Genomic DNA, 27,917 nt, shown 5'->3' with positions numbered 1-27,917 from the left:
CAAAAAAACAGATGATAGGAATGTTCCTTTCATTACTTAAATGTGGCCCTTAAGCCTTGATGAGATAATCAAACCTCTTCACACAATTATGTCTTTGATAAAAAACACGAGTAATTTTTTTTTTTTTAACTGATACTAGAAATGGTGTTTCAATAAATAAATTCAAAAAACCCAACTATTTGCCTCACACAGAAATTAAATAGCATTTGTTATAATAACTGGGAAATGTTCCAGAAAAAGTAAGAATTTTGAACCTCATTTTTTATAAAGTGCTTTATTCTTTTGTTCATTTTTAATTTTTCATAGAAAATAGAGAAAACATAATAAATTAATTTTCCTAAGCTTAATATTTTTTCTATAAAACTGAACTGATTTCCTATTTAAAAGATCATAAATGAAATTCAAAACATTGTGCATTGAGTGAGGATATTTTTTCCTGTTCCAAAAGTGATATTAGAACAAATATAGCAGAAGAGGTATAATAGAAGTCAGAATGAAAGAGTAAAATATCACCTTTTTTTCATAAAACCTTACTTACAAAAAATAATCAATTTTTTTAACATATTTTGAACACTTTCAGTCATTTTATGTTTAAAACATACTTTGTTAAAATCACGCTCAATTTCTAAAGACAAAGTCATTTAAAATAAAATTTATCTTTTAGTATTTATTTTTCAAAAGCTGATGCTAATTCTTGTTCCCCAACCTAACAAACTGACTGTAGTAATTTCTCATGTGTTTTATCTTTGGTCAACAGCTCTAGCGTTTTTATTGATTCTTCTTACTGAACTGTGCTCAAAGACTACATACACGAATGTACCTCTGCAAGGCTGTTTAAAGAAAATGTATCCAATCTATATTACAACATGCTCATGTTTAAAAAGTGGTTTATACAATGTTTCAAGCTGGCACCACTCTTGTAAGTAACATTGTACTCCAAAAAAGCACTCAGGATTTCATTTTGCAACTATAACTTGTGGGTTGCTCAGAAAGTACTCATTTTTAAGGGGATATTGCCTCTGAACTTCTACTGAGCCAAGAACATGTATCTCTATTGAGTGATGAAATTAAATCAACAGTTATTTATTGTAGCCCAAAGTAAATATGACTTCTTTACTTTTCTTAATTGGTCTGTTTAATAATTCAAAACAAACTGAAGTATTCGGCTAAGTGGTCCAAATAGGCATCAGCACAGAAGAGATTGCGAGCTGATTTACCATGGTCTCTACTTTATTCCTCCTCGTTTTCCTTGCTGAGCTGTACCTCTAGGGCAGCCTGAAGGAAAAAGCACCTGAGGCAATCCCTCCGAGAGCCTTATGTAAGAAGTAATACAATAGGTTAAAAAATGCAATGGAGAAAGAATATTGGAAATCAAGATCATAATGAGTTGCCATTTTGTAGCTCTGCTTTGATCTCCATCAAAGCCTGTGAGAGGCATTTAAAACCATTATTAGAATCAATTAGGACTTAAAAAAATCTTTCCAAGACTGAAGTTGTTTTTTTTTTTTTTTTCCCCTCCATTTTTGGAGGATGCCAATTCTTGGAAAAAGCATTCTTGGAACTGAAACTTGCGGGGAAGGTTTCTCAGAGCTAGACGTGCATTTCTCCTAAAGACAAGAGAGAGAAGCACAGCAGACAACAGGTGAAGGTATTCCTTGTGACTGTAACTATGCTGGGGAATCTGTTAGAAATACAGGTGTTCGGCAGGCACATTTGTGCCCAGTGCTGCTGGATAGGTTTTTTTCCCCCAAGAGCAGGAGTGCCTTTTGGGGGACACAGATGCTGTAAACAGCACAAAACACCAAATGACTGAGCATGAAACGAGATCACAGAATCACAGAATGTTAGGGATTGGAAGGGACCTTGAAAGATCATCTAGTCCAATCCCCCTGCCAGAGCAGGAACACCTAGATGAGGCTACACAGCAATGTGTCCAGGCGGGTTTTGAATGTCTCCAGAGTAGGAGACTCCACAACCTCCCTGGGCAGCCTGTTCCACTGTTCTGTCACCTTCACTGAGAACAAGTTTCTTATACTTAAGTGGAACCTCCTGTGTTCCAGTTTGTACCCATTGCCCCTTGTCTTATCATCGGTTGTCACTGAGAATAGACTGGCTCCATCCTTGTGACACTCACCTTTTACATATTTATAAACATTAATGAGGTCACCCCTCTGTCTCCTCTTCTCCAAGCTAAAGACCCAGCTCCCTCAGCCTTTCCTCATAAGGGAGATGCACCACTCCATCATCTTTGTGGCTTCGCGCTGGACTCTCTGCAGCAGTTCCCTGTCCTTCTTGAACTGAGGGGCCCAGAACTGGACACAATATTCCAGATGTGGTCTCACCAGAGCAGAATAGAGGGAAAGGAGAACCTCTCTTGACCTACTAACCACCCCCCTTCTAATACACTCCAGGATGCCATAGGTCTTCCTGGCCACAAGGGCACAGTGCTGGCTCATGGTCATTAAGCTATCCACCAGAATAAGGCTCTCTCCCACACATATATCTCAACCTCCCTGAGCCAGGCTGTTTAGGAATGTAAAAGATGCCACAGATGCCTAGGTACTACAAAGACGTAAAGATCATCCTTGAGAAAGTAGCTGTCAAAGGGGAGTAATTTAGGGTTCTGCTTGCTGCAGAATAACGTTTAGATTTCTTAAAGAGAAGAGTGACATTAAAGAGTTCGGTGGTGGGTTTGCTCTATTATTTACTGCATTGGGGAGATATACCAAGCCAAATGCTGCTTACCTTCTCTCCAGGTGCCTGTATCCGCTCACAAAGCAAACTTCCAGGCGCCTTCTTTCTCTGATAACCGTTTGCTCCAGGGGCTGTGTTTTGAAGCTCTGGAGGCAAACTTTCAGGTGAAGCTTATGTCTGTTGCAATGCAAATGTTTGGGATTCTTCTTCCCCTGATAACCGTTTGCTCCAAAGTCTGTACTTAGAGCTCTGAAGGCAAACTTTCAGGGGAGACTCATAACCACATGCAGAGCAGACTTTCAGGAAACAAAATTCTCAGAAAATAAAAAATTTAATGGAGTAGAATAGCAGAAGGGCTAGCTCAAGCTGGGTACCTGCGCAGAGATCCACCCAAGCATAGAAAACTACAAACTTTTATGTCTTTACAGATTACTCACACCAAGATTCAGTCCAATAGCAAACCTTCTTCATCAGGTCCCTTGCTCCCCATTGGACTCCTTTTCCCCGACTCCACGTGGGCCTCTGTTTTGTTCTGGATAAATCCTTTCTCCTCAGCAAAGTGCAAAAATAGGGTCTGCTTTCCAGACGTCTTTGATGTCTCCACATTAGCCCTGGATCATTGTTTTCCCAGTTGGTCTGATTTTTCCAGCAAAATGCAAGCTAGACTGTATCTTGCAGGCATTTAGTGTAGTCTGCAGTTACTTTTGGTAAATACAAGTAGGACCTTACAGCTTAAAATTTTAGCAAATCTAGTCTACCAAGTAACATGAATCAAAGAGTACACTAAAAATCATACAACCTTATATCTCTAAACAATCCATTACATTTGCTGTGCATCTACTTAAGCTAAATGATCAATATTGAACTTGAATTGGGCTCAGCCACTGACTTGTGAGTAGTAAAACCATTGCCATACAGCTCACTTATTTAGCAGGTAGAGTTCAAAGTGGGCTCATCCAGGCTGTTGTATTTATAAAATGAAGTGGTTGACTCGTAGTCAAATTCCATACAGTAGGAAAAGTCTGCATGAGACTCTCTGTGCCCACAGGCCACCGGCGTTCACTGTGCTGTTCTGCTTCCCTGTGGGTCTCCTGGAAGGAATTCTTGGCCTGGCTGCAGCTCAGGCCCTTGCCCACTCTGGAGCCTGGACCAAACTGCTGCTGGTTTGGCTGGGGGGGGGTCCAGTGCACCTGCCACAGCAACATAGTACTGATCTTGAAAAAAATCCATATCCATGGGAGCACACACTTATATGATCAACATCAAAGACATCCACAACTTGTTCTAATCAATCCACCCCAAACAAGGGACCAATGTGGTCTGATACTGTGTTGATATCAACACAGAAATGCATACACTGCTGGAAGAGATTTTATTGTCCTTATGAAAAAGACAGATAAAATCAGGAATTCTTCTACCCTTAGGTATTCTTGGGGGATGGAGGGGGGGAGGAGGGGGAATTACTTTATTTCAAAGAAGTTGTTGGCACACAACAAACCCGATGAGCTGGAGACCGTAAGGGCAGTAGTGAGGAAATGATAAAAAAAGTTGAAGTAGACTGAAATTAACTGGCATGAAACAGTTAAGAATTAACTACAGGGAGAAAAAAAGGAAAGATTTCTCAAAATATGCATGTGATGCAGGGACTTAAATTTTTTGCTTTTGTTTTCCCTGTGATCTATGTGGTCCAAGATTCCGAATTCTTTGCTTCCTCACTTAAATGTATTTGACTTATAGGGCTTTAGCCTAAAATCTGTCCACTTCCCCTGCTACAAAATTTAAACCCTAAAGCTATCCAAATGTGCAGGCTGGATTGTAAGTTCTTGTTGTGCAGTTATTCAATATAATGCTGCCCTTTTTAGTAATACTAATAAGCAATTACTAAGTATGTTTTTGGGAGTGTGCCCTGTGGCTTCAAGAAATACGAAGTTTGGGATGCTGGGAAGAAAGGCCAGTCCATTAAACAGAATGGCTAGAGAGCAGAGCTGCCAATACAGGCTGGAATGGCGCCACAAAAGACAACTGGCTGGAAACTTCCAAGGCACAAGAACGATCCACGCTTTCAGTTGGTAATGCAAGAAAAGTGGCGCGCAATTGTCACTGTGCCAATCAGTACAGGCATGCCAGACCCTAGACGTGATGCTGAAGATGCCTGCCATGCCCCTTGAGCACAATGAGAGCATGGAGACCCAAGGAACACCTAACAGGTGCAAGGCAGATCTCCCAAACTACATGACAACACAGACACAGGTTAGAGCTGACCTATCTAGCACAAGCTAGACAGGTGCTGAAAAGTTACATGCATCCTTTACCTGCCCAAAGGGGATGGCCCTCTCCCTACACCAGCTTTAAAACCCCTCCCTGCAATTCCCACAGCCTCCCCAGCCCCAGTCCCTCCACTTAGCTTTCAGAGAGCCGGGGGTCTGAATCCATCCTCAGCAAAAGAAAACACATCAGCTAACAGGGATCTTCCTGCAGTTGCCAGGTTCCTCTTCAACATCTGTAATAAGTAAACAAAACAAACAAACAAAAAAAGACACAAAAAACCCAACAAAAAACAACCAATCAAACAACACATCTACTAAGCAGAGCAAAAACCAAACCAAACCCACTTACAAGCATGTTTTCTATTATATTTGCTGCTGAACCTTGACTGGTTATGAAGCTCAATGAACCTCAGATACATGCCTCTGCTTCTCTAGCTCAGACAGCTCAAAAGCTGCAAACTACTGAAGGAACAAAGGAGCAGTAGAAAACCAACCCGAAAACAGCCCAGGAGCAGAATGAGTTCCCTTACAAGAAGCTGTGGCTCACATAGCCCGGGCCCTGCCCACCACCCTTACCACAATCATCTGGACCCTCACTGGCAATGACAATACCTGCTCTTTTACTACATCTATTGCATTTGCAATGTGACTGAGTAGGGAGCTGAACTTAATTTTTCTAGGGCATAGGTAGAACAACATAGATGTTATACTAAGCTGTGTAAAAATGTAGCTCATTAAAGGAAGTAACTATATTATTATTAAAATAGTGTGCTGAAATTTCCTATAAAAATGAAAATGCTATTGTGTTACACCAAATTTCTAGCAAGACCACACATCATTCCTAAATTCTGCCAGTCCTACATTCTCGGTAGGACTAAATGACAAAGCAGAATTAGATTCCATTAGAATCTCTTCTAAAAAGAAGCCCAGGGCTTGCTTTGCCAGCCCAGGGCTCCGAAGGTCTCCCAAGGACTCCCCTCATCTTCTCAGTGCTCCCCAGAGACCCACAGTCCTCTGCAGGGCTTGCCTCAATTTCCCAAGGCTTTCAAGTTCTCCTCAGAGCTCATCTCAGTTCCCCAGGGCTCCCGACGCCTCTCTTCATCTCCCCTGGACTCTCCAGGCTTGCACAAGGCTCTCCATGGTTCCCCAAAGCTCACCTCACCTTACCTTCCTAGGGCTTGCCTCAGCTCCCCAAGACTCCCCAGTTCTCCCCAGGGCTTCATAGCCCTTCCCAGGGCTCACCACAGTTCTCCAAAACTTGTCTTGGCTCCCCAGGCCTCCCCATTCCACCCCAGGCCTTGTCTCTGCTCACCAGTGTTTTGCATCTTCCCGGTCCTCTGCAGGTCTCTCCTCGGTTCCCAAAGGCTCCCCATTCCTCCCCAGGGCTCTCCTCAGTGCCCCAATGGCTTCCCAGTCCTTTCCAGGGCACACCTCATGCCCTCAGTACTCCACAGTCCTCTCCAGGGGTCCCCAGTCCTGCCCATTGATCACCCCACTATCATCAACAGGTACCACAAATCCTCTAAGGGATGCCAAAACAGGAGCATCCCCTGAACTAGATTCTAGGACCTCCCCACAACTCATAACCCAATCCTGCTGTAGAATCATGTGCTGACCCGGAACCTGCTCTAGAACCCCCCTAAATGACACTCCAACATTTTAATCGTTACTTTATCAATAAGTGGATTAACTAGCACACATGATTTTTTTTCTTTTTCGTATGAACTAGGGTTTTTTCTCTACAGGTATAACTTTCAATTACTGTTCCAGTATTTATATTCTGCTCTTTATACTTTTATTATGTAAATTGGGGGTAACTACTGTCTGCAGAGTTCTAAGTAATAGCTAGAGTAGATTATACGCATTACTTACTCCCAAAGGTTCTCCTCGTTACTCTTATTTAAGTTTTTATTCTAAATGTTTTACAGTAAATAAGGAATTAAAATCAAAACAATAGAAACCAAGAACCTTGGAATTTCCAGGAAAAAACACCAGAGCACCTCAATGTGACTGGAGATTGTCAACTGCCAGCTTTGCCAGCAAATCATCCAATGAAACCCATGATGCTGCTGAGGCTGCAGTGATGCGATGCAAACAAAAGCAACTGTGGGGAGGATGGACTCATTCCAGCAGGTACGACATGTAACGCTGAAACACCAGGCAGTGCATCTTTATTTCCAAGGCAGAACACACAAACAGAGCATAAAGAACTTTATTCTGCATGAGACAGCGGGCTGTCCTGAGCAGCTGCACAGCAACATCGTCCCTGTGAGTTGGAGTTGGGGGAGCAAACGAGTGAGCTCTGCACATTGCAGTGGACCCTCACCTTCCAACCTGCACACAGGAGTAACACTTCACCCATCAGGTGACACCAGAAACTAGGAAGGTTCTGAAATACTGGGGAAAATGAAAGAAAGAAAAAATTAGGAAAGGAAGGAAAAACTAAAACAAACACACACAAAAAAAAGTGGGGGGGGAAGAGAAAAAAAAAAGAAGAAAAAAACCTAGCCTCTGAAAAACTACGAATCCCCTCACAAGAATTTGCAATCCCACACTCACACAAACCAGTTTCACTCATCTGCTTCACGCTCCCCCAATGTCCTCTCCTCTACCTTCCCCTCGGACGCCCGGGATCTCTCGGTCACCACATCTACCCGGAAACACCACCCCCCAACAAGAGGTCTCGCTGTCCCCTCTATCCCGTCCCCCACATGCCTCGGTGCCCCTCTTTTCCTATCCCACCACGCCCCCGTGATCCTGAACTTTGGTTCCGGCCAACTTTGGTTCCGCCTCTTTCCTCGGAGTCCCCTCTTCTACGTTTCCCCCCTCCTTCCCCCGTGGAAATTTGGTTCCACCCAACTTTGGTTCCACCTGATGCCGCACCGAAACCCTTCCACCGGTGTCTCCTCTTTTACCTCCACCCCAATATGCAGGACCCTGAACTTTGGTTCGGCACAACTCTGGTTCCACCTGGTGTCACATCGAATCCCTTGTTGATGTCTCCTCTTCTACCTCGTTCCCACTGCTGTGACCCTGAACTTTGGTTCTGCCCGACATCACATCGAAACCCTTCACTAGGTGCCTTTCTTTTATTTTCTCCCCCCCTAACCCCGCGACCCTAAACTTAGGTTCCACCCAACTTTGGGGCCACTCTGCGTCACATCTAATCCCTTTCCCCCGTGTGTCCTGTCTTTTACTTTCCCCTCACCCCTGTGACACTGAACCTCGGTTCCAAGACACTGGTTCACTGCTCGCCCTCCCTGATGCCTGGGTCTCCCCTCAGTGGTACCTGCAAGTTGCAGTCAATCAGTTCGTTTGTCTTGAAGTAATCCCTGTCCTCTGTGATGAGGCTGATGAGCTGTCCAGACACCTGCAATAGGCACACTGGGTCCCAGAGCCTCAGCTGTCCCCCACCTGCCCCCACGTCCCAGATGGTGATGAACAAAATAACTATTGCACAGGTCTGCTTTCCTTTCAGAAATACCACCTGTCCAACTACAGCTTGCTAATCAAAGAAACAGGCCAAACATTAAGCCCCACACATACAAGCCCTAACTCCTTTGAGATTAAACCTGCTTCACTCCTGCTGAACAGCTCCTCCCAAAAGGCTTTTATCCAGTTCCCAAAACACTAGTGAAGGGACAGTCCACTCCACCTGCCCATGGCTACTCCACCCCAGATGACTGTACAACTTTGCCTACACAATCTACGGATATCAACAGATTAACCATGGACTCCTGGTGCTATTCCCTGCCCCCTCCCGCCCCGCCCGCCGCCCCCCTGCCAACTCTACACCTCCAGCCAGAGCAGCTCCAGACAGACACTCCACAGAATGTTATAGGCAACTGGACTCAGACAGGAGCTAAAGTACTCCACAACAAGAATGAACCAGAGACACCAATAAGCAAAAGAACCTACAGGGATGCAGCAGACAACCCTGCAAGAAAAAGGAGTAAAATGTAATGGCCCCTTACAAGAGGGTACTGTCAAAACAGAGACAATGCATGTGCAAGAAGCTGGCTTCAATGCCTGAGAACTTTGGGATACTGAGAAGAAGGGCCAGTGCATTAAACAGGATGGCTAGAGAGCAGAGCTGCTGATGCAGCCTGAAACAATGCCGAAACATACCAAACTAGAAACTTCTGAGGCACAAGAACAATCCACGCTTTCATCTGGTGATGCAAAAAAAAAAAATCACCCAATTGGCACTATGCCTATCAGCACACATCCCTCTGGAAGTCAGAGTTTTGCCTTTAAATGAGTGACAAAATCTTACAAGATTAGATATTGTGAGAATGGTATTCTTCCATTACCGAATCTTAGTAGCAGATTAACTTATTTTGGCTTGCAGGTTCACCCAGACTTAGATTTCTTACTCTTCTTCCACTGTTGTCGGAATGCCCCAAAACCTGGACTAAACTGCTAAAAATAATAAAATCAGAAATTCGCTGCTTCTCTATCAATTTCTATCTGATCTATATGATTCTTATTGTAGTCTTCTAAGAAAGATGAATGTGCCATTGAATTGTCTTTCTTGTGTGAATATTATTTCATGATTTCATGTTTATGATGAAACAGTCCAGTTCCCAGGCATTCTAGATCAGATTGGGCTGGCAGGTACATCATCCTGCCAAAGTTGCTGCAACCACCTGTCAGTCCAAGGTCAAGAGTGTTGGGCAGTTGCATTTTGAAGCATGCATAAACAGGGCAAAGAGCTTGCAAACTCTGTGCTGGACAAGGGAGAAGTAGCATGCTAGAAAAAAGTTTAAATTGAGTCTTTCCCTTGTATTCTACAGTAAGCAGTCACAGCTGGCTGCATTTTCCTCTCTATCATTTCACTTTTCACTCTCCAAGCATCATTCTAGGGATTAGTCTCTCCAAAATATTTTTCAACATTTCCTCTAACCATCATTTTGAGCTTCCTGTAGGCTGAGATAGGTGTCCAGTTTGTGCTTTCTGTGTAAGTATACTTTAGAGGTTCCTGACTTAGATTACTAAAAATGGAAAAGCTATAATCTTCTAATCCAGAAACATTGCTACTCCACTGGTAACTACTGCACTAGTAGCAATGTTTCTGGAGCTTTAAAGCAAAGATCTCTTTTATGCAAACACTTCAGAACTTAACTGATTATATAAGGAAAGAACTGACTATGGAAATGCACCTTATCTTGGCCATGACAGACTACCGACTACACAGTCATGAGCTCCCAGAATGCTCTTGCTCTTTTTCTGGCAACCAGTGAAAAGTAAAATTTAATTCAGATAGCCACTGTGAATGAAGCCATTTTGAACTGCACAACAATACATGCCAAACTCTGCTTTCTCTATTGACTGCATGTGCTGCCCTTCCTAAATATGACAGAAATTCTCTATATTGCCTATTGCTTTCCTTGGTAGACTCTTCCGAGTAAACTCATTTCTTACTCTACCTTGCTTTCTTGATTTTAATTTGCTTGGTAATCCCTTGTTTAAACCAAACTATTGATATCTAAGGATCTATGATGGAAAACTCATTTTCTTTTAGTTTTGTATCTCTTGGTTACTCACTGTTAGGATTGGCTTTGGTTTATGGTGATTCTTGTATGAAAAAAATTATAAAGGTAACATATATATATATATATATATATATTTTTTTTTTTTTTTTTTTTTAATTCAGAGCTTCTTCATCTTCCTTGAGAATCGTCTATGACACAGATGATCTAGGACATACAGGGAGCACCCTGAAAGAACAAGGGTTTCCATAAATTCATAATAAAAGTTTATATCTAAGGAACTAACTAAGGAGTCACTGTGGTTTAGACTTGACTTACATTCACAATAATTTTCTAACACCCTTAAGTTCCTGTGCTTGAAGATGGACTCTCAAGGGCTACAAATCAATATAGGTCCCTGAGATAAGCTAAATTATACCTGTTTGCATTCATCATGATTTTGGTATTAGCTAATAGTTTCCCTGTAACTTAGTTTTCTCATTATTAATATTTAATGGCATAGAGATATATTTACTTACCTTGTGATTGACAGTCAAAAAAATCAGAATTGTCAGTGTTTTTCCCCACCTTTTTCTGCATTGCAAATCCTTTCCATAATTACACAGTGCAGGCACTCACTTTTTATAAATAATCTTTCATGGAAGTGTACTAGGCATTGGTCTTTAAACAAATAGTGGTAACTAAAGATGTCATAAGCAAACAAAGCAGAGTTCTTAAAAGGTAGCTGAAAATTTTATGCCTTTGAAATTGTTTGTATTTCATTTTCTTGAATACTTTGATGTCAATTTCACAGTTGTCACAGATACTTCTAAGATGGCCAATCCTAAATGTATCATCTAAAACATAAGCAGGAAAGAAACTCAATATTTTGTTTGTTTAAGAAAAAAATCCATGCTGATTTTATGCATAGTGAGGTCATGTAAGCCATAGGTGACAACAGTAGCGATCTAGGCCAGCCTACTCAATCTAATGGTGGATAATACCAGCTCTTTCACACAAAAAAAACAGGAGTTCATAATGCACAATAATAACCCTAAATGGCGTTTCTTCCAGACCCATTTCCAGTGATAACTGGTTTGTGCCTTTAGAAGAAATTTGAAATAAAAACTAGTATCACGCGTTATAATTTTGAATTACTAAATCCTTTTCTGCACCACTATCATAGCGACCTGCTTATATATGTTCAATTTTATGTAGCAAAGCATACAGACCATTCTGGTTGTATTTTGTCATATTGTTCTTTATAAACACAAAAATGGGCAAGTTAAATTGGGCAGTTTCTTTCCTGTGTTTCTTGTTTTTTCACCCAGTGGGAGATATTCAAGTAAGAGATATTGAGACAGCCCTAGCCTTCTGGTGACTAGCCTTTCTGGCCATTAATCTTAAATCTTGTTTTGTATTTTATTGTGGCTTTTAGAAAAAGAGGAGGGAGCACAGGTTGATATTTTTCTTTTAAAACAACAAATACTATGAATGATGACTATGCAATCCTTTTGTGTTTTGGTTTTTGCATATGAAGTTTCTAAGATTTTTAAGATAGGAGAAGCAAAGGAAACCTGATTGTATGTTTTTATTCTTCTGGCACTGGACCAAAAGCAGTTCAGCATAACACTGGAATCTGGATCTCTTTTTTTCTTTTTCTAGATATGGAGTTCACTTGTCTACATAATGGTTTCATCAAGAGACCTATTAAAGTAAAGCAGTTGCATAATTTTGTAAGTTAATTTTCAAGCAGTACTACAAGGAAAAATCTCAGCACAAAACCTGACAGTTTGAGATGAGCAGTGATTGAAAAGAGGAGTTTTATCTACGCTGTAAGGATTGTAATTTGTTGATATAGAAGCTCTATCAGACCTTACACTAGAGTAGATGGCTTCTTTTTACAGATGGATTATTTTCTGCTGATATGTCTTCATTACCTTTCCACGTGATGTTTAGCAAAATGTCAAAAGTTCTCTTCTTGGGAGGCTGTTGAGACCTATTTGAGACCTGTTTATTAGTAGTGAGAAGCAACACGGAGACAAAAGAGGGAGAGGATTTTTAATTATCTACTGGTTTGTTTGGTTTGGTTTTTTTTTTTTTTTGGTGTGTTTTTTTTTGTTTGTTTGTTTGTTTGTTGTTTTTTGTTTGTATGTTTGTTTTAATAACTTTTGGTGTTTGTAACCTTGAGGTGCAACTTCCATAAAAACCTATATGTTGGCCTTTCTGTTGAGGAGGGACAAGGAACTGCTGGAGAGGGTCCAGCGCAGAGCCACGAAGATGATTAAGGAAGTGGAGCATCTCCCTTATGAGGAAAGGCTGAGGGAGCTGGGTCTCTTTAGCTTGGAGGAGACTGAGGGGTGACCTTATTAATGTTTACAAATATATAAAGGGTGAGTGTCATGAGGATGGAGACAGACTCTTCTCGGTGACAACCAATGATTGGACAAAGGGTAATGGGTTCAAACTGGAACACAAGAGGTTCCACTTAAATATGAGAAGAAACTTCTTCACGGTGAGGGTGACAGAACACTGGAACAGACTGCCCAGGGGGGTTGTGGAGTCTCCTACTCTGGAGACATTCAAAACCCACCTGGACACACTCCTGTGTAGCCTCAACTAGGTGTTCCTGCTCCGGCAGGGGGATTGAACTAGATGATCTTTTGAGGTCCCTCCCAATCCCTAACATTCTGTGATTCTGTGATCTTGAGTTTTAATTGGAAAAAAACCAAAGCATCACAAAGTAGTTTTAACTACTTAAGGGGCACACTGTTACTAAACTACTGGGATGCATTGTCTTAATAACTGAGGCAGTTTCAAACTGTTGTAGTTGTTGCTTTGTTTTGTTTTGTTTTGTTTTGTTTTGTTTCGTTTTTCTCTCAGACATTTTAGTCCAAGCTTTCAAAATCAGAAACTTGGCATTAATTTGTAATAATTTTGCATGGAAGTGTTTTCTGAATGCATATTAAAGTACTCAGTAGCTGATCAGAGCAAATCCTTTATTTAAGGGAGGGGGGAAAGAATGTTGTTTGTTTGTTTTTTAACTTACCACAGCTGAAATGGACCCAAGAGCAAGAGACCCATCATTGTGATCTCAGAGCTGTACAAGAGAGGAGAGCCAATATGACTGTCTTGTCTGTAATACTGATGATAGCAAAAATAACCTTAGTCAAATAAATGAATGTTATTGAGCTTTTTGAAGCAAATGGAATGCTTTGAATGCCAGAACAGAGTGAGACTTAGAAATAGTTATTAAAAGTGAGATAGAAAGAGAAAATACATTGTATCAGTTTGACTTTTTATTTTCAAATTAAATTGAAAATGTTATTTAAGAAGGTCAGAGAACAAAACCAAGATCTTTTAATCTTTCCTTATGTTCTGCTTTGCCATGATTTTTTTCCCCATTTGTAGTTAACTTACCTGGTTTTAGACTTCACCAATAACTGTTATGAAAGAAGAAAACAAACTGATAGCTCAGTAGATTTGAAGCAATTTTTTTTGTTTTATTTCGTCTGTCCTAGGTTACGCTTTTCTTTTTCCTAATATCTGCACTAGAGCTGTGATGTTTCTTCTATGCTTGCATGTGTTGCTGCCCCAAAGAAATTTTTAAAATTGGAATAGTTGCTGCAACAACTCGGAATGAAGCACAGAGGAGTTTCTTCTGAAGTTTACTGCGTGCATCTGGTAAGATACTGTATCTGACTATTCAAAAGTCCAGAAGGAAAGAAATCTAGGACTCACATATTTACTCATTGTTTGAAAGTTACATATGCCCTTTTATTTACACAGTTTATCACTCCTACTTGGTTTTATTTAAACATAGAGGAAAACCATACTTTTGAGCTATTTGATAGTAAGTGGAAAGCATGTGTATGTTAATGCTTTAACAATTAAAAGAAAGTACAATATACCATAGCATTTTTGAACAAAATTAATAACATTTAGACAATTTGGACCCCAGAGTTTCTACTCAGCTTTTGTTTGAAACAGTTATGGTATGAATACTTCGTTGACTACCAGAGTTATAAAGCTGACTTTAAAAGTATTACAAAATTCTTCTAGGTTACTCATTTAGCAATTACACAGTTAAAAGTGCCCCTAGAAATACTATAAATTAACAACTGGCAAGTTTTTCCTGTCTGGAACTTGATCTATATAGGAAGGAATAATTTTATTCAGAATCTGGATGCTTTAAAAAGAAATCATCAAAATGTTTAGGGGTTTCAAACTATGACATGTACTGGGCCATTTCTGTGGCCTCATTGTTTTAGTTGATAAGCAACTAAGGCATCTGTTAACATCAACTAAGTCTGGAGTGGTTTGTTATCACTTACATTGGTGCAATTGTGAGAGAGAGGCTGTTGTCAGAGTATATGGTCATTTTGATATTTAGGCCAGTGAACCTCAAAGAGAAAAAGGGTCATTAATTTTCTAGTTTACAGCATTGTAAGTTTGAGACTCCCCTTTCCTCTCAGAATGGAGTGCTCAGCTTTCTTTTTTCGCCTCATAGGGAACATTCTATTTCTCTTCCTCCCAGCTTTCTTCATTAGCACAAATGTAAAAATAAGCTTCAGGTCTATCTCTCAACTCAACGTAGACAAAGGTACTCTAGCAAGACACAAATGTGTCATAAAGAGGCAAGGTGCTTAAGAAAGAAAGCATGGAAAGTGAAAGTGTCCATTTGCATATGCTATGTAGGTCATGGCAAATCTCTCACAGCTCTTCTCATTGGCTTTTATTGTGTAAAATCACACAGATCTTGAAGTGGGAAAAGGAAGAATTATTCTCGCCTTTTCACAGTCAAATGTAGGCACTTGGACTGGTTCACTTCTCACACAGGCAAGGAAGATCAGCTTATTTTGACATCTGCTGGAAGCTTAAATTATACCTCAAAAAATATATTTACAACATGATTAGCTACATGTGCATATGTGAACTTGGAAGTGCTTATGTGGGGGGATTTTTACTATTCTTCAACTACATTAAGTTCATTGGATTTGGACTGGATTGGGTTGGATTTTGTATGGAGCCAAGTAGTATACATTTACTTAAGCATATGTCAATACAAATGCGTGTGACAAAGACAGCTTCAAATCTATTTCTTCACACCTCATTTAAAATACAAAGCAGTGTGTTAGCTTGTTAGACTCTGTTGACATCTAGTGGCTACTGGAGCAATGGCAAGCTATTTGATCTTCCCAGATTGTGTAGTTTGTGAGCAGAACAAGTCAAACTATGGTCCTTCGTAATTTTTTTTTTTTTTCTGATCAGTAAGAAATGTGAAAATAGTTATGCTATTTTAACACTCCTGGTAAGTGGTTGAGATCTTCCACTACAGAGTTTGAATAATGCTATTCCTGTGACTTGGTACCCTTTGAGAACTGAAAGAAAACCGATTCTTTATTCAAAGGTTTCTCTCACACTGAATGCCCAATATTATTCCATCCTTCTCTGTGTTTAGCATGACTCTTTAATTCTTCAGTAATGTGATTTTTACTTCAGAGTAGACAGAATCAAAGCTCAGTCTCAATGTTATCTCATTTCATTTTAATGACTCAAGGGAAAAAGAAGTCCAGAATTTTTATTAGATTACTTGAGAGGCCCTTGACAGGTGGCTGAAAGTATGTTCAGAGAAACTGCAGTTTATTAGAAGGCAGTCAGAGGACTTGATGTGGTTTTTGTTTGTACTTCTGAAAATATGTCTTTTTTTAACATTTAGCATGTTGTAATTTTTCTCAAAAACGTCAATTGAAAATCTTTACTGCTTTTTTTCTTTTTTTAGTTGTTTTATTCATTTGTAGCTACAGAGGGAACAATTGCCTGTCTCTTTGATATACAACTTACACTGTAAAACTAGAAATTTTATTGAGGTGAAAAGCTTTTAATGATTTCTAACCTTTAATAACTTTTATGCATCTGCATTCTTCAAAACTACCCCTGAATTATCACCTCAATATTCAGTTTACTGCAGGGTTAGAAGAGATTCATGTCAAGAATCCCTTTCAAAGACTCAGCTTTGTAGATCATCTGGACTTTCTGTTCATTGTGTCATGCTTTCATTTTAAATTAACTTTATAAGAATGAGAGTTACACTTCTGTATTCTTCAATGTGATTATAACAGCTGTGGTAGGTAGAACAGAAGAAAATCATAAGCTAATTCTAGTTATCTAGCTGTCTGTGAAAGTTTAGACCAAAAACGCAGTCTGGTTTAAGTCTTGCTGTCCTGCCTCCACCAAAATGATAATTCATTTCATAATCAATTTCTTTTAGTTAAGGCTGGGGAAAAATACCAGCATCTATGGAAAATCACATGTAGTAATCATATTTGAGTTTGATTTTTTTTTTATTTGAGTTTACTCAAACATGAGTAAACAATTTGAGTAATCTGGCAGTTTACATATTTATGTGAATTTTTGGGGTGAAGAGTTATCCTGTTTACATATATAGAAGCTGAGATACACTAACTTCTGTTTATGTATCTCAATCTTTTTTAGTTGTGATAGCGTGCACTTATCTCCCTAAAATTTAGTTGGACTTTTTGCAATTCCTGCTTGTCTTAGATTTAAATTACAGTCAGGCAGATTAGTAAGACTTGCTTACTACTGGAAAGGAAGTGGTAATGTCACTGTATAGAATATTTTGGTCCAGAAAAGGTACTATGTAGTTTAATAGGTAATCATGTTTAAGTAGGTAATTTATAAAAGTTTCATGTTTTTGTCATAGTAGGTCAAGCTGTGGTTTCAGTGGGTTGTTTTAGGGAGGAGATGTATCTGTTAAGAGCTGAATGACAAAACCACAAAGTTAATAATGGAACTGTCAGTCTCAGAAACGTTACTGTTTATTTAACAAGTGATTTGATGCAAATTTCTTGTCATTTTATATTCTGGAAATAACAGTGGTGATGGGTTGGTTTTAAAGGACAGACCAAGTTAGTAAAATAAAGTGCTCAAAGTCCTATGCAAGCTACTATTTAAAAGATACCAGTGTGCAGAACCTTTTAACTGAGATTTTAAAACCTGTTGCAAACTCCAGTTTTTCTGTGTTTGGTTCATAAGCACCACCACCTGTTTTCTATTTTTTTCTTATAACACAACAACTTAAATATGAAGGACAGTGATACTGTAGGATACTAGCCTTTATTACATGTAAAAAACCAATTTCCTCTTTTTATTATGACTTGAAGACAACAGTGCATGCTCCCACTCATCCAGAATGGGAACACCTCTTACATCTGTCAGAGGCTTGAAGAAAGATGAGGAAGAGATCCTTGTCTCTGGATGAGCATAAACAATTTGTAAATAACAGTCAAACGTGGAAATCAGAAAACAGTGCCTTTGAATGACTTGTAGGTATCGGTTGTGGGAAAATAACAGAAGATTGGTGAGAAGGATTGTAAACACGCTGGAGTGACATGCAGCTAGGGTGCAGAAAAACATGTATATCATACTAATTGTTGTTTAGCCTTGTGTGCTGGACAAGTAGAACATCTGTGTTTAGATAACATAGACCTGTGATTGACTCCAAGGTACATTATTAAACATGGTTGAGATTCCTGCCCTGCTGTGGGAAAGATCCAAGCACAGTGGCAAATTATGCCTGTGTAAATCCTTGAAATACAGGCAAAAACAGAAAGTTCAGTGGTTCTCTAGCAAGTACTGAGATCCATGGTGTCTGTGTTCCCCCTTACATGCCTCTGCCCAGGTGCTGCTTTGGGGATCCTCTGGTTGGCAAGGTAATGAAAATAAATTTACTCTTTGCATCTCATCCGTGGTTTTGTGGTTTTTCCTGCCTCCTGCCTGTGCCAGCTCACACACCAGTGGATCATTTAATGAATGAACTAAACTAGTTTAGCGGTTTAAAGCTTAGTTCTTAGTACGGAACTCGTGAAATTTAACATATTAAATCTTTGGCTGCAGTCTAAAATAAACTCCTTATCTAAATAATACTAATACTAATACTAATACTAATACTAATACTAATACTAATACTAATACTAATACTAATAATAATAATAATGATGAAAGAAAAATCTTTCTAGACAATTTAGTAAATCACCTGTTTTTTCCTCATTCTTCTAGGGCATTTTTTGGTCAGAATTTTCTGAATGTTTAGGGTTTTGTTTGTTTGTTGTTTTTTTTTTTTTTTTTTTTTTGTTTGTTTTTTTACAGTCCATCATCTCAGAACTGGAAGACAAAGTCTCATGTCTATTTACATTGTTTTCTGTTGTTAAACAAAAAAAAATAATGAAGAAAGCAATATAAATAATTAGGGGGACATATAAGGAAAATGTGCAGTGGAGGACCTGAGTCTGAAATGACAGTAAGGCTTTACATTAATGAGCCATTCTGCTATAACTCATATACAATTCTGATAGTATTTGAATAAACATTTGAAGACTAATTCCTGTGGAGAATACAGTGCACCAATGAGTATATTGAACTGTGAAGACATGGGGGCAGTTCTAACTATGCTTGTTACTTGTAATAAACTGAAGACAAGTTAATCAACAAGACAAATGACAAGTGAAAATATTTAAGTTCTGAAGGTAATGCATAACAGCATTCTTGGTGGAAAATAATGGAATGTTCAGTGCAACAAAACACATGATAATTTCATTTATTGGATGTTAAATGTATAAGGGAGAAAGAAGAAGAATTTTTTTTTCATATATAAGCTGTTCCACAGCAGTCTTAAGGAAGAGAGCAATGAATAGGCCAAGACAAGGAAAACTATAAGGCAAAACGGGATAAAGCTACTCCCCTCACCCCCCCGAATATATTCCAGTGTTATCTGTAGCAGTGAAATTTCATCTAAAATACTTGAGGTGGGAAGGTGAGAGGGTGGTATGAAATTTGAGAATACTTCTAGTGGAGCAGTTTATTAGTGTTTCAGGGATTTGAATAGATTTTTTTTTTTTTCTTTTTTTAATATTAGGTTTGATTAGAACACTGCCTTACTCTTGAATGTTACAAAAATGGAAAACAAATGTATGTTTAGGAGTGCCTAATTTCTAGCATTTGGAGGCGATATTTTTCTGCATTTGAAGCCTATTTTGCATTGAAGTCATGGGTCACTGATAGCACTGCACAAGGCATATTTGCAAGAGAAGGACTTAAGTGATTGATAAAGTAAGGAGAATTTTCAAGAAGTACTTTAAAGAACAAATGCATATTCATGATTACTCTTATATTTTATTTATAAGTAGAGTAAATCTAAGTGACAGCTAGACTTTTTCAAGCACGAAGCACTCCACTTTAGCAGTGGAGGCAAAGAAATACCTGTATGGTGCTGAAAGGAGGGAGTAGTCTGAATTTTATTACATGGAGGCCTGGTGAAATTCACTTTTATTATGTTGTTTGTATTAAAATTTAAGAAAACCATGTTGTAGCGGTATACATTTGTCTACACATACCTGTTTACAGAAAAATGTTTTTAAGATTCATTCATAAATATCTACGGTATTCTGTGAGGAGTGCTTGAAGCACCTTCAGTCTAGTTTATTTTTATTTGTAACTATGTGTTGGGAAGTGAGCACCTGTCAGGCAGAAGGGAATGCATGATTTTTGCTGGTCTCAGGACAGTAGCAGCCTGCCTGATCCTCAGATAAGGCACAAAACCTGGGAGAAATAGCAAAATGTCTTTTATCTCTGTGTACCAGGAAAGGGAAGCATTTCCCTTTAGGTGTGAAATAGAAATTATATTTACTTATTAATTACTTTTAAACTGATATTGATAGTTTATTGTCCTAAAAAGCCTGCAGCAGCATTTGTGGTCAGTTCATTCCCAGTGTCACTGAACAGTCCCAACTTGTAGTGAATAGAAGAATCAGAAAGGTATGTCAAAATGTAAAGTCTTTTCCCTTTTTTTTTTTCTTTTTTACTTACATGTGTACACATGATGCAATTGTTTTTCATAGAAATACCTAATAAATGACATAAAAATCAAAAGAAGAAATAATGGAAGCACAGGAATCAAACACCAGAAATACTGTTGCATGAAACAGTTGTAAATTTTTAAATCCATTTTGGTAGAGGAAGTTTCTGAGAGTTACTGAAAAAATGTTTTAAGTTGAAGTTAAAGCCTAAATGGGGGAAAGGAATATGCCTTACTGGAACCACTTTAAATAAATTTAAAACAAGATCCACACTTCCTAAGTAACTTTTTCTACGCTTAAAATTTACTGATGCTGTCATCAGTGATGCTTATTATAATCATGAAGAAGATTGCATTCCTGTAAGTGATACAGTTGTATCCAAAATAAGTAGCTGTTTGACACTGTTTAACTCTGAAAGAAGTTTTTTACTTTCATTCTAAATGATACTCAGGAGTTTAGAATAAAAATGATTTTAACTTTTAAATTGAACTTTTTCAAAAAAACCAGGAGAAATCACTGCTGAGAGTATTCCAGCAGACTTGCTTGGCAGCACTACTAGAGATGAACTTTCACATATTTTAATGTGGTCCTACTTTACCCACCATAGACAGTAACAAAGCTATAACAAAAAAAAAAAAAAAAAAAAAAAAAGCAGCCTTGGGATTCAGGACTGATAGTGCTCTTCAGAGAAGAGAATGCCAGGGGGATGATAGACAACAGCTAAAGAGATTGAAATGCGGTGTAACTGACACTAGCAGTCAGTTGATGAAGGAAGCTGCTCTGGAGCTGATGCAAACAGCAGATTTTGACACAGAGAGGGTTTTTCTGAGGCAGGGGAAAGCCAGGGCAGTGGTGAGACCCACCAGGAGCTGTCAGCTATGACAGGTGGTGCTGATGAGACCTAGCTGTTGCCAGGGCAATGGTGACCAGACCTATAAACAGCTGCCTGGGAAGCACTAGTAACCAGAGCATGGCAGGGCAGTGTGTGTGGCAGGGCACACAGGAAGGGTGGAGAAGCCATGCCAGCTCAAGAGATTAGCTCAATTGGTGGCTATCACCCTCTGCACTAGCTAGGAAGGGCGCAGCAACCCAGACAGAGTCCCCACAGAAATATGCAGCCATCCAGATCTCAGACTGCAGAGATTGCCAGAGCATTTCACTGGAATGGGATGGCAGTAGAGATACAGCTGTGTGAGGTGTGATCTGGTGGGTGATCTGCGCAACCTGGTGGTAGAGCTGAGAGAGGAATAAAAAGGTTAAGAAGCATCAGGGAGTCTGAGAAGGAGATTGACTGGTGGGATTATGCTCTGACCTCCCTGAGGCAGGAATGGCCACCAATAAAAAATAGGATCAAAGGAGTCCTGTATCTTTCCTCACTAGATTGAAGACAGTAGTTCAAGGGAAAGGAGTCAGTGGAGGCAAGTTCATGCTCAGGGTGGCAGGCAAAACCCCACCCTTGCCCCGCCACATGACTCTGTACAACAGGTGTGAGGCTCTGGATGTGGAAGGCCAGTCAATGGTTGAGGAGGTGGAGGTGGTGACAGGATCAGAAAGGCCTACCCCCCATATTACAACCACTTCCATAAGGAAGGAAAGATGGGTTATAGTTGTAGGTGACTCCCTTCTGAGGGCAACAGTGGGTCCAATATGCCAGACAGACCTTCCTCTTAGAGAAGTTTGCTGCCTCCCAGGGGCCTGGGTTAAGGATGCTGGTAGGAGACTTCCTAGCCTGGCATAGCATTTGAACTGTTACCCATTACTGGTCTTCCATATCAGTGGCCATGAAGCTAGAACTCATAGTCCAAGGGTTATCAAAAGAAACTTCAAGGCCTTCTGATGGCTGGTAAGGGAATCAGGAGCACAGTTGATTTTTCTCCTCTTTCCTTCCAGTTGCGAATAGTGACATTAAAAGAAACAGATGGACACATTCTATTAATACCTGGCTTCGTGGCTGGTATCAGCACCACAATTTTGGTTTCTGGACACCACAAGTATACAGTTACCCATGGAACAGTTATGCCACATGTATCCTGGCTGCAGTTTGTTCTATGCTGCTCCACTGTAGTTTACTATTATCCAGAGGGGTTCTCATAATGAAAATCTCTGCACTAAAACAGCTGAGATGTGTAATGAGACACTGATGCTGACCTAAAATTCTCCTTCCCCCCAACTAATACAACTCTGGTTTTTGATAACCTTAATATATTCTGAAATAAACATATCAGCCTCAGCAAGATTCAGTCCTTTAATTTTATTTAAAAATATTAGTATCTAGTTAGATTGTTGATTGGAGGTTTTACTGGATTTTCTACTCATACATAATTTATGCTAACACTAGATAGAGGGGATGTGACCTTGCTCACTACCCGAAGAGAACTACAAGATTAAGCCACATATTAGCATTTAACAAACCTGGTTTAATTGAATTATGTTTGTTATTCTTCCTTGCAACCAATTTTTCCAAAAGGATGGTAACAGAGAATGATAATGTACAATTTTTCTGTGAAACATGAAAGTATGCTGCAAATGTTTGACCTTTTCATCATGTAAGCGATAAGATACTCCAAGGTGTGCTGTTGAAGTATAATATTAACACAGCTCACCTACATTGAATTTCGTATGTATGCTGTTATGACACAGTAATGGGTAGCCCAGGATGTTTTATGGAAGTATAAAATGCCAGATAAATTGTTAGAGGGGGTTTCTTATGTCTGTAATATTTTTAAATTACTAACACAGAGTTATATTTAAAAAACAAAACAAAGAATACCACTTAACTGTGAAGAGCTCTTAAACAAATCCAAAGGTTTTCTAATTAATACTAATTATATGTATTTGTAGGTATTCAAAGGCAAACTTAACCGAGGGCATGTTGCCATAAGCTCTCGTATAAACACATAGTAGCAGAGAAACTCTGTCTGGAGAAAGACTAATTGAAGTAGATAAGCTAGCTAGTTCTGTATTTAAGTGTAATTACAAAGTAGGATTAAACATATATGCAATCACTTTGCTTCCAGGTTTGCGTATTTTCAAATTACTCAATAACTCAGTTACATTTGACTTATTACTTTCCAGGCCTTTGACACAAATTTATATTTTTATCTCTGCCTAATGTTTTACTGTGTCCCTTGGCACCATTAGTTGATAATCTCTTTATTATTATTTTTCCTCTTTTGCATGCTATTTTCATGTATGAATTTCACTTGCCTCTTTGTATTCAATAAATGCTTTAACAGGATTTAGAAACAAGAATAATATATCAAAAAGTTCACCTAATAATTTAATTGGAAATCATGTTATATAGACCTGAATTTGCCTTATGCTTTTATGCTGAAGCCATTTTCCTATTTGCAGACTTGTCTTCTTGGGTAGTATGACTTCACAAATTATGAAGATAGTTCATGTCTTGTAAATGCAGGTAAAAGTATTTCCACAAGAGAAGAAAGGCAGTAGGAAACCTGTTGTGAAGCTATTCATGAGTTTATGTGTGCTCCTGTGTGGTGTCACAGCCACTCCCTCACCCGTATCTTTGACAGTCTGTACATAAAAAAAAATTATTCTGTGGATCTGCAACTTCAAAGTGGCTATCACTTTAATCTTCAAGTGCCCCACTTTTATGACTGATTCTCTGAACTATACTACTTGAACTATAATTGTAAATTTTATAACTTTTTCACCATTTCTTGGGAAGTTAATATTAATGGTGCTACAGGGCAATTCTACAGGGATGCGCAGAGAGAATTGCCAGCTAGGCACAGTATAACAACATACTACTGAGCAGCTTCTGGATAGGACAAAGATACAGGAAGTGGTTCTTAGAGAGGTAGTCTGTAGTTTCAGGCTGGCACTCCAACTGAAATGGAAGGAAACAGGGTTTACTGGTGGGGAAGAAGACCAGCCTGATTGAACAGAGAGTTTTGGCTGGAACTCAGGAAAATCGTTTATGACCTCTGGAAGTAGGGACAGGCAACTCAGGAGGACTACAAGGATGTCACGAGGTTATGCAGGAATTAAACTAGAAGAGTCAAAGCCCAACTAGAACTTAACCTGGCTACTGCTACAAAAGACAATAAAAAATTTTTCTATAATGCTGTCACAGAGGGACCCCCAAAATTAGTTTTAGGCAGACAACCAGGTCCAAAACAGGCTTTTATTCTGTCCAGAAAAATCTGGGAAAACAACCAATTAGAAATGGGGTTTATACAATCAGTTAGCACTCTGGTAACATAAAATACAGGTTTGGATATCAACTTGAGGAGATTATTTGGGGTACAGTAAAATAAGACTAATGAAGATCCACAGCATGCATACACACACTCACAATAAACAATGCCAGAGCCATCCCTGACTCCAGAAAAAATATACTTATGTGTCTAGTGAGGAACTATATTAAGGATATACACTTGTCTGAGTCTGACAAGGAAAGTACGCTTGCTGTATAAGCAAGGAAAATACACGTGCTTATATTTAAGCACAGAATACACATGCTGGTCCATCAAGGAAAACACAAAGATATATGTAGTAATTTATCACTCACCCAGGCAAGGTGGGGAGGCTGTCCTAATTCCGGGAGGTTACCTTAGGCAGCAATCCTGCCTAAGGGGAGGCTTCTGGCATACAGACCCGCAGCTCCGAGAAGACCACAAATGATCGTTGTCGGGAAGTCGCAGTTTATAGTTTGGTCAGATCTGGCTGTGGGCATTCTAGAAGCTTCGTGGCTTCTCTGCACCACCCTACTGTGGCTACGTGCGCCCTCTCCTCTCTCCTAACAACTCTGGCCTGAGCCCCACAGTAAGAGTCATTAGCTGCCCCATTGAAGGAAGTGGGGGCTGTGCCCACATGCAGCTGTCACATCAGTTCTCAGCACAGGGGGGAGCGGGGAGAGGAGAGGGTGAGGGAGGGCCATTAGGAGAAGGGATTGCCAAGGCGCCAGTGAGCTGCTGGGCACCTGTGACCAGTGTGGTGGATGTTTGGAGGCTTCAGGGGCACCCCACACACGGTGTGGGGGTGCAGAGAAGCTTCTAGAATGCCTACAGTCAGGTCTGATCAGCGCGTATAAAAACGGGACTCTCTCGTCGAGACTGGACCCATTGTCACCGGTCTCTCGGAGCGCGAGCTGAAGATGCTGCCGCTGAGAGCCCCCCCCCTCCCCGGGATGGAGACTCCTCTTGCCTTGCAGCCACGTGTGTGAGTAAAACTTCTCACAAGATTGCGAGTATATTCATCCTTTCCGTGCACATATGCACGTGTAACTTCCCGTGCTTAGTACAAGCACGTATAAAATTATTTCCTCGCACAATCGCGAGCGTATTTATATTCCGTGCACATTTACACGCATACTTTAAATTATTTCCTCGCACAATCGTGAGTGTAACTTTATTTCTCCGCACAATCGCGAGTGTATTTTCCTCCCGTGCTTCCATATAAGCACGTGTAGTATTCCGTGCATATTTGCATGTGTAAGTAAATTAGCCCTCGCAGGATTGCGAGTGTATCATAAATTTACCCTCACACAATCGTGAGGGTACAATTTCCGTGCTCACTACGAGTACCTATATCTCTTTAAGAATAATCCCGCACCGTGTTCAGGCAAATATGTACTTTTTTGGGACTCAGGGGCGGTTCCGGCATTGTTTTGGGTGAAGTCACGTGCATGCACACTGTGGACCTCCTGTTGTACTAGTTGCTGCCCCTTAATAATTTTCCTCAACTGATATCCGAACCTATATTTAAGTCACTTTTGGAGTGCTAAAACCCTGTTTCTCACCGGTTTAATAAAAGCTGTTTTGGACCCTGTTGTCCCTTAAACTAGCCTCAGGGTGCCTCCGTGACAAGTACTTAATGCCTTCTTTGCCTCAGTCTTTAATAGTAAAGTCAGCTGTTCACTGGGTAGTCAGTTGCCTCAGTAATCCAAGGAGAAATGGTTAGTGACCTGCTACACCACTTAGATACGCATAAGTCCATGGGGCCAGATGGGATCCACCCAAGGGTACTGAGGCAGCTGACAGAGGTTGTCCCCAAGCCACTTTCAATTATTTATCAACATCCCTGGCTAACCAGGGAGGTGTTGATGGACTGGAAGTAGGCAAATGGAACACCCATCTACAAGAAGAGCAGGAAGGAGGATCTGGGGAACTACAGGCCTATCAGTCTGATCTCAGTGCCAGAGAAGATTAAGGAGCATATCATCCTGAGTGGCATCACATAACATGTACAAGACAACCAAGCAACCAGGTCAGATCAGCATGGGTTTATGAAAGGCAGGTCCTGCTTGACTAACCTGATCTCCTTCTAGGACAAGGTGACACACTAAGTGGATGAGGGAAAGCCTCTGGATATTGTGTACCCAGACTTTAGTAAAGCTGTTGACACTATTTCCCACAGCATTGTCCTGAAGAAACTGCCTGCTAATGGTTTGGATAGGCATACTCTTCACTGGGTAAAAAACTGGCTGGATGGTCAGGTCCAAAGAGTTGTAGAGCATGAAGTCAAATCTAGTTGACAGCTGATCACAAGCTTGACTTCTCAGGACTCGGTACTGTGGCCAGTTCTCTTTAGTATCTTTATCAGCGACTGGGACAAGGGGCTCAAGTGCACCCTCAGTAAGTTTGTAGGCAACACCAAGCTGGATGGGAGTGTTGATTTTCCTGAAGGTAGGAAGGCCATACAGAGGGATCTGTACCAGCTGGATCATTGGGTTGAGGACAATTGTATGAGGTTCAACAAGGCCAAGTGGCAGGTCCTGTGCTTGGGTCACAACAACCCCAGGCAGTGCTGGGAAGAGTGGCTGGAAAGCTGCTTGGCATAAAAGGGTCTGAGGATGTTGGTCGGCAGCCAGTTGAATATGAGCCAGCAGTGTGCCGAAGTGACCAAAAAGGTCGACAGCATCCTGCCTTGTATCAGAAATAGTGGAACCAGCAGGACTAGGGAAGTGATTGTGTCACTGTACTGAGCACTGGTGAGGCCCTACTTCAAATCCTGTGTTCAATTTTGGGTCCCTCACTACAAGGAAGATACTGAGGTGTTGGAGCATGTCCAAAGAAGGGCAATGAAGCTAGTGAAGGGTCTGGAGCACAAATCTTATGAGGAACAGCTGAAGGAATTGGGCCTGTTTAGTCCAGAGAAGAAGAGCCTGAGGGGAGACATTGTTCTCTACAAGCACCTGAAAGGAGGTTGTAGCATGGAGAGTGTTGGTCTCTTTTCCCAAATAATAAGCAATTGGATGAGAAGAAAAGGCCTCGGGTTGTACCAGGGAAGGTTCAGATTGGGTATTAGGAAATATTTCTTCACAGGAAGGGTCGTAAGACATTGCAACCGACTGCCCAGGGAAGTTGTTGTGTCACCATCTCTGGAGGTGTTTAAAAGACGTGTAGATGGGGTGCTTAGGGACATGGTTTAGAGGGGGACTTGGCAGTGCTAGCTTAATGCTTGTACTTGAAGATCTTACAGGTCTTTTCCAACCTAAAGGATTCTATGATTCTATGAAATTCAGGACATTCATACACTCAAACTTAATAAAATTCATAAATTGAGAGGTGCATCAGATTCCACTATTTCTTTTTTGTTGTGTTAGTGTTTCAGATAACTTCTACTTGATAAAAAGAAGTGCA

General features: G+C 40.1%; 1 long non-coding RNA gene across 1 annotated transcript; it reads right to left on the bottom strand.

The window, feature by feature from the left end:
• Positions 1–3,006: 3,006 nt before the first annotated feature.
• LOC139827207 (uncharacterized) lies at positions 3,007–7,601 on the bottom strand. Its single transcript, XR_011737528.1, has 2 exons — positions 7,521–7,601; positions 3,007–7,358 (listed from the first exon to the last, which is right to left on the bottom strand). It is a non-coding gene; the product is annotated as an uncharacterized lncRNA (long non-coding RNA).
• Between the last annotated feature and the right edge of the window lie 20,316 nt (positions 7,602–27,917).

This window comes from Patagioenas fasciata, chromosome 2 (assembly GCF_037038585.1).
Source record: "Patagioenas fasciata isolate bPatFas1 chromosome 2, bPatFas1.hap1, whole genome shotgun sequence".
NCBI lineage: Eukaryota > Metazoa > Chordata > Aves > Columbiformes > Columbidae > Patagioenas > Patagioenas fasciata.
This window is presented reverse-complemented; position numbering and strand designations above follow the sequence as displayed.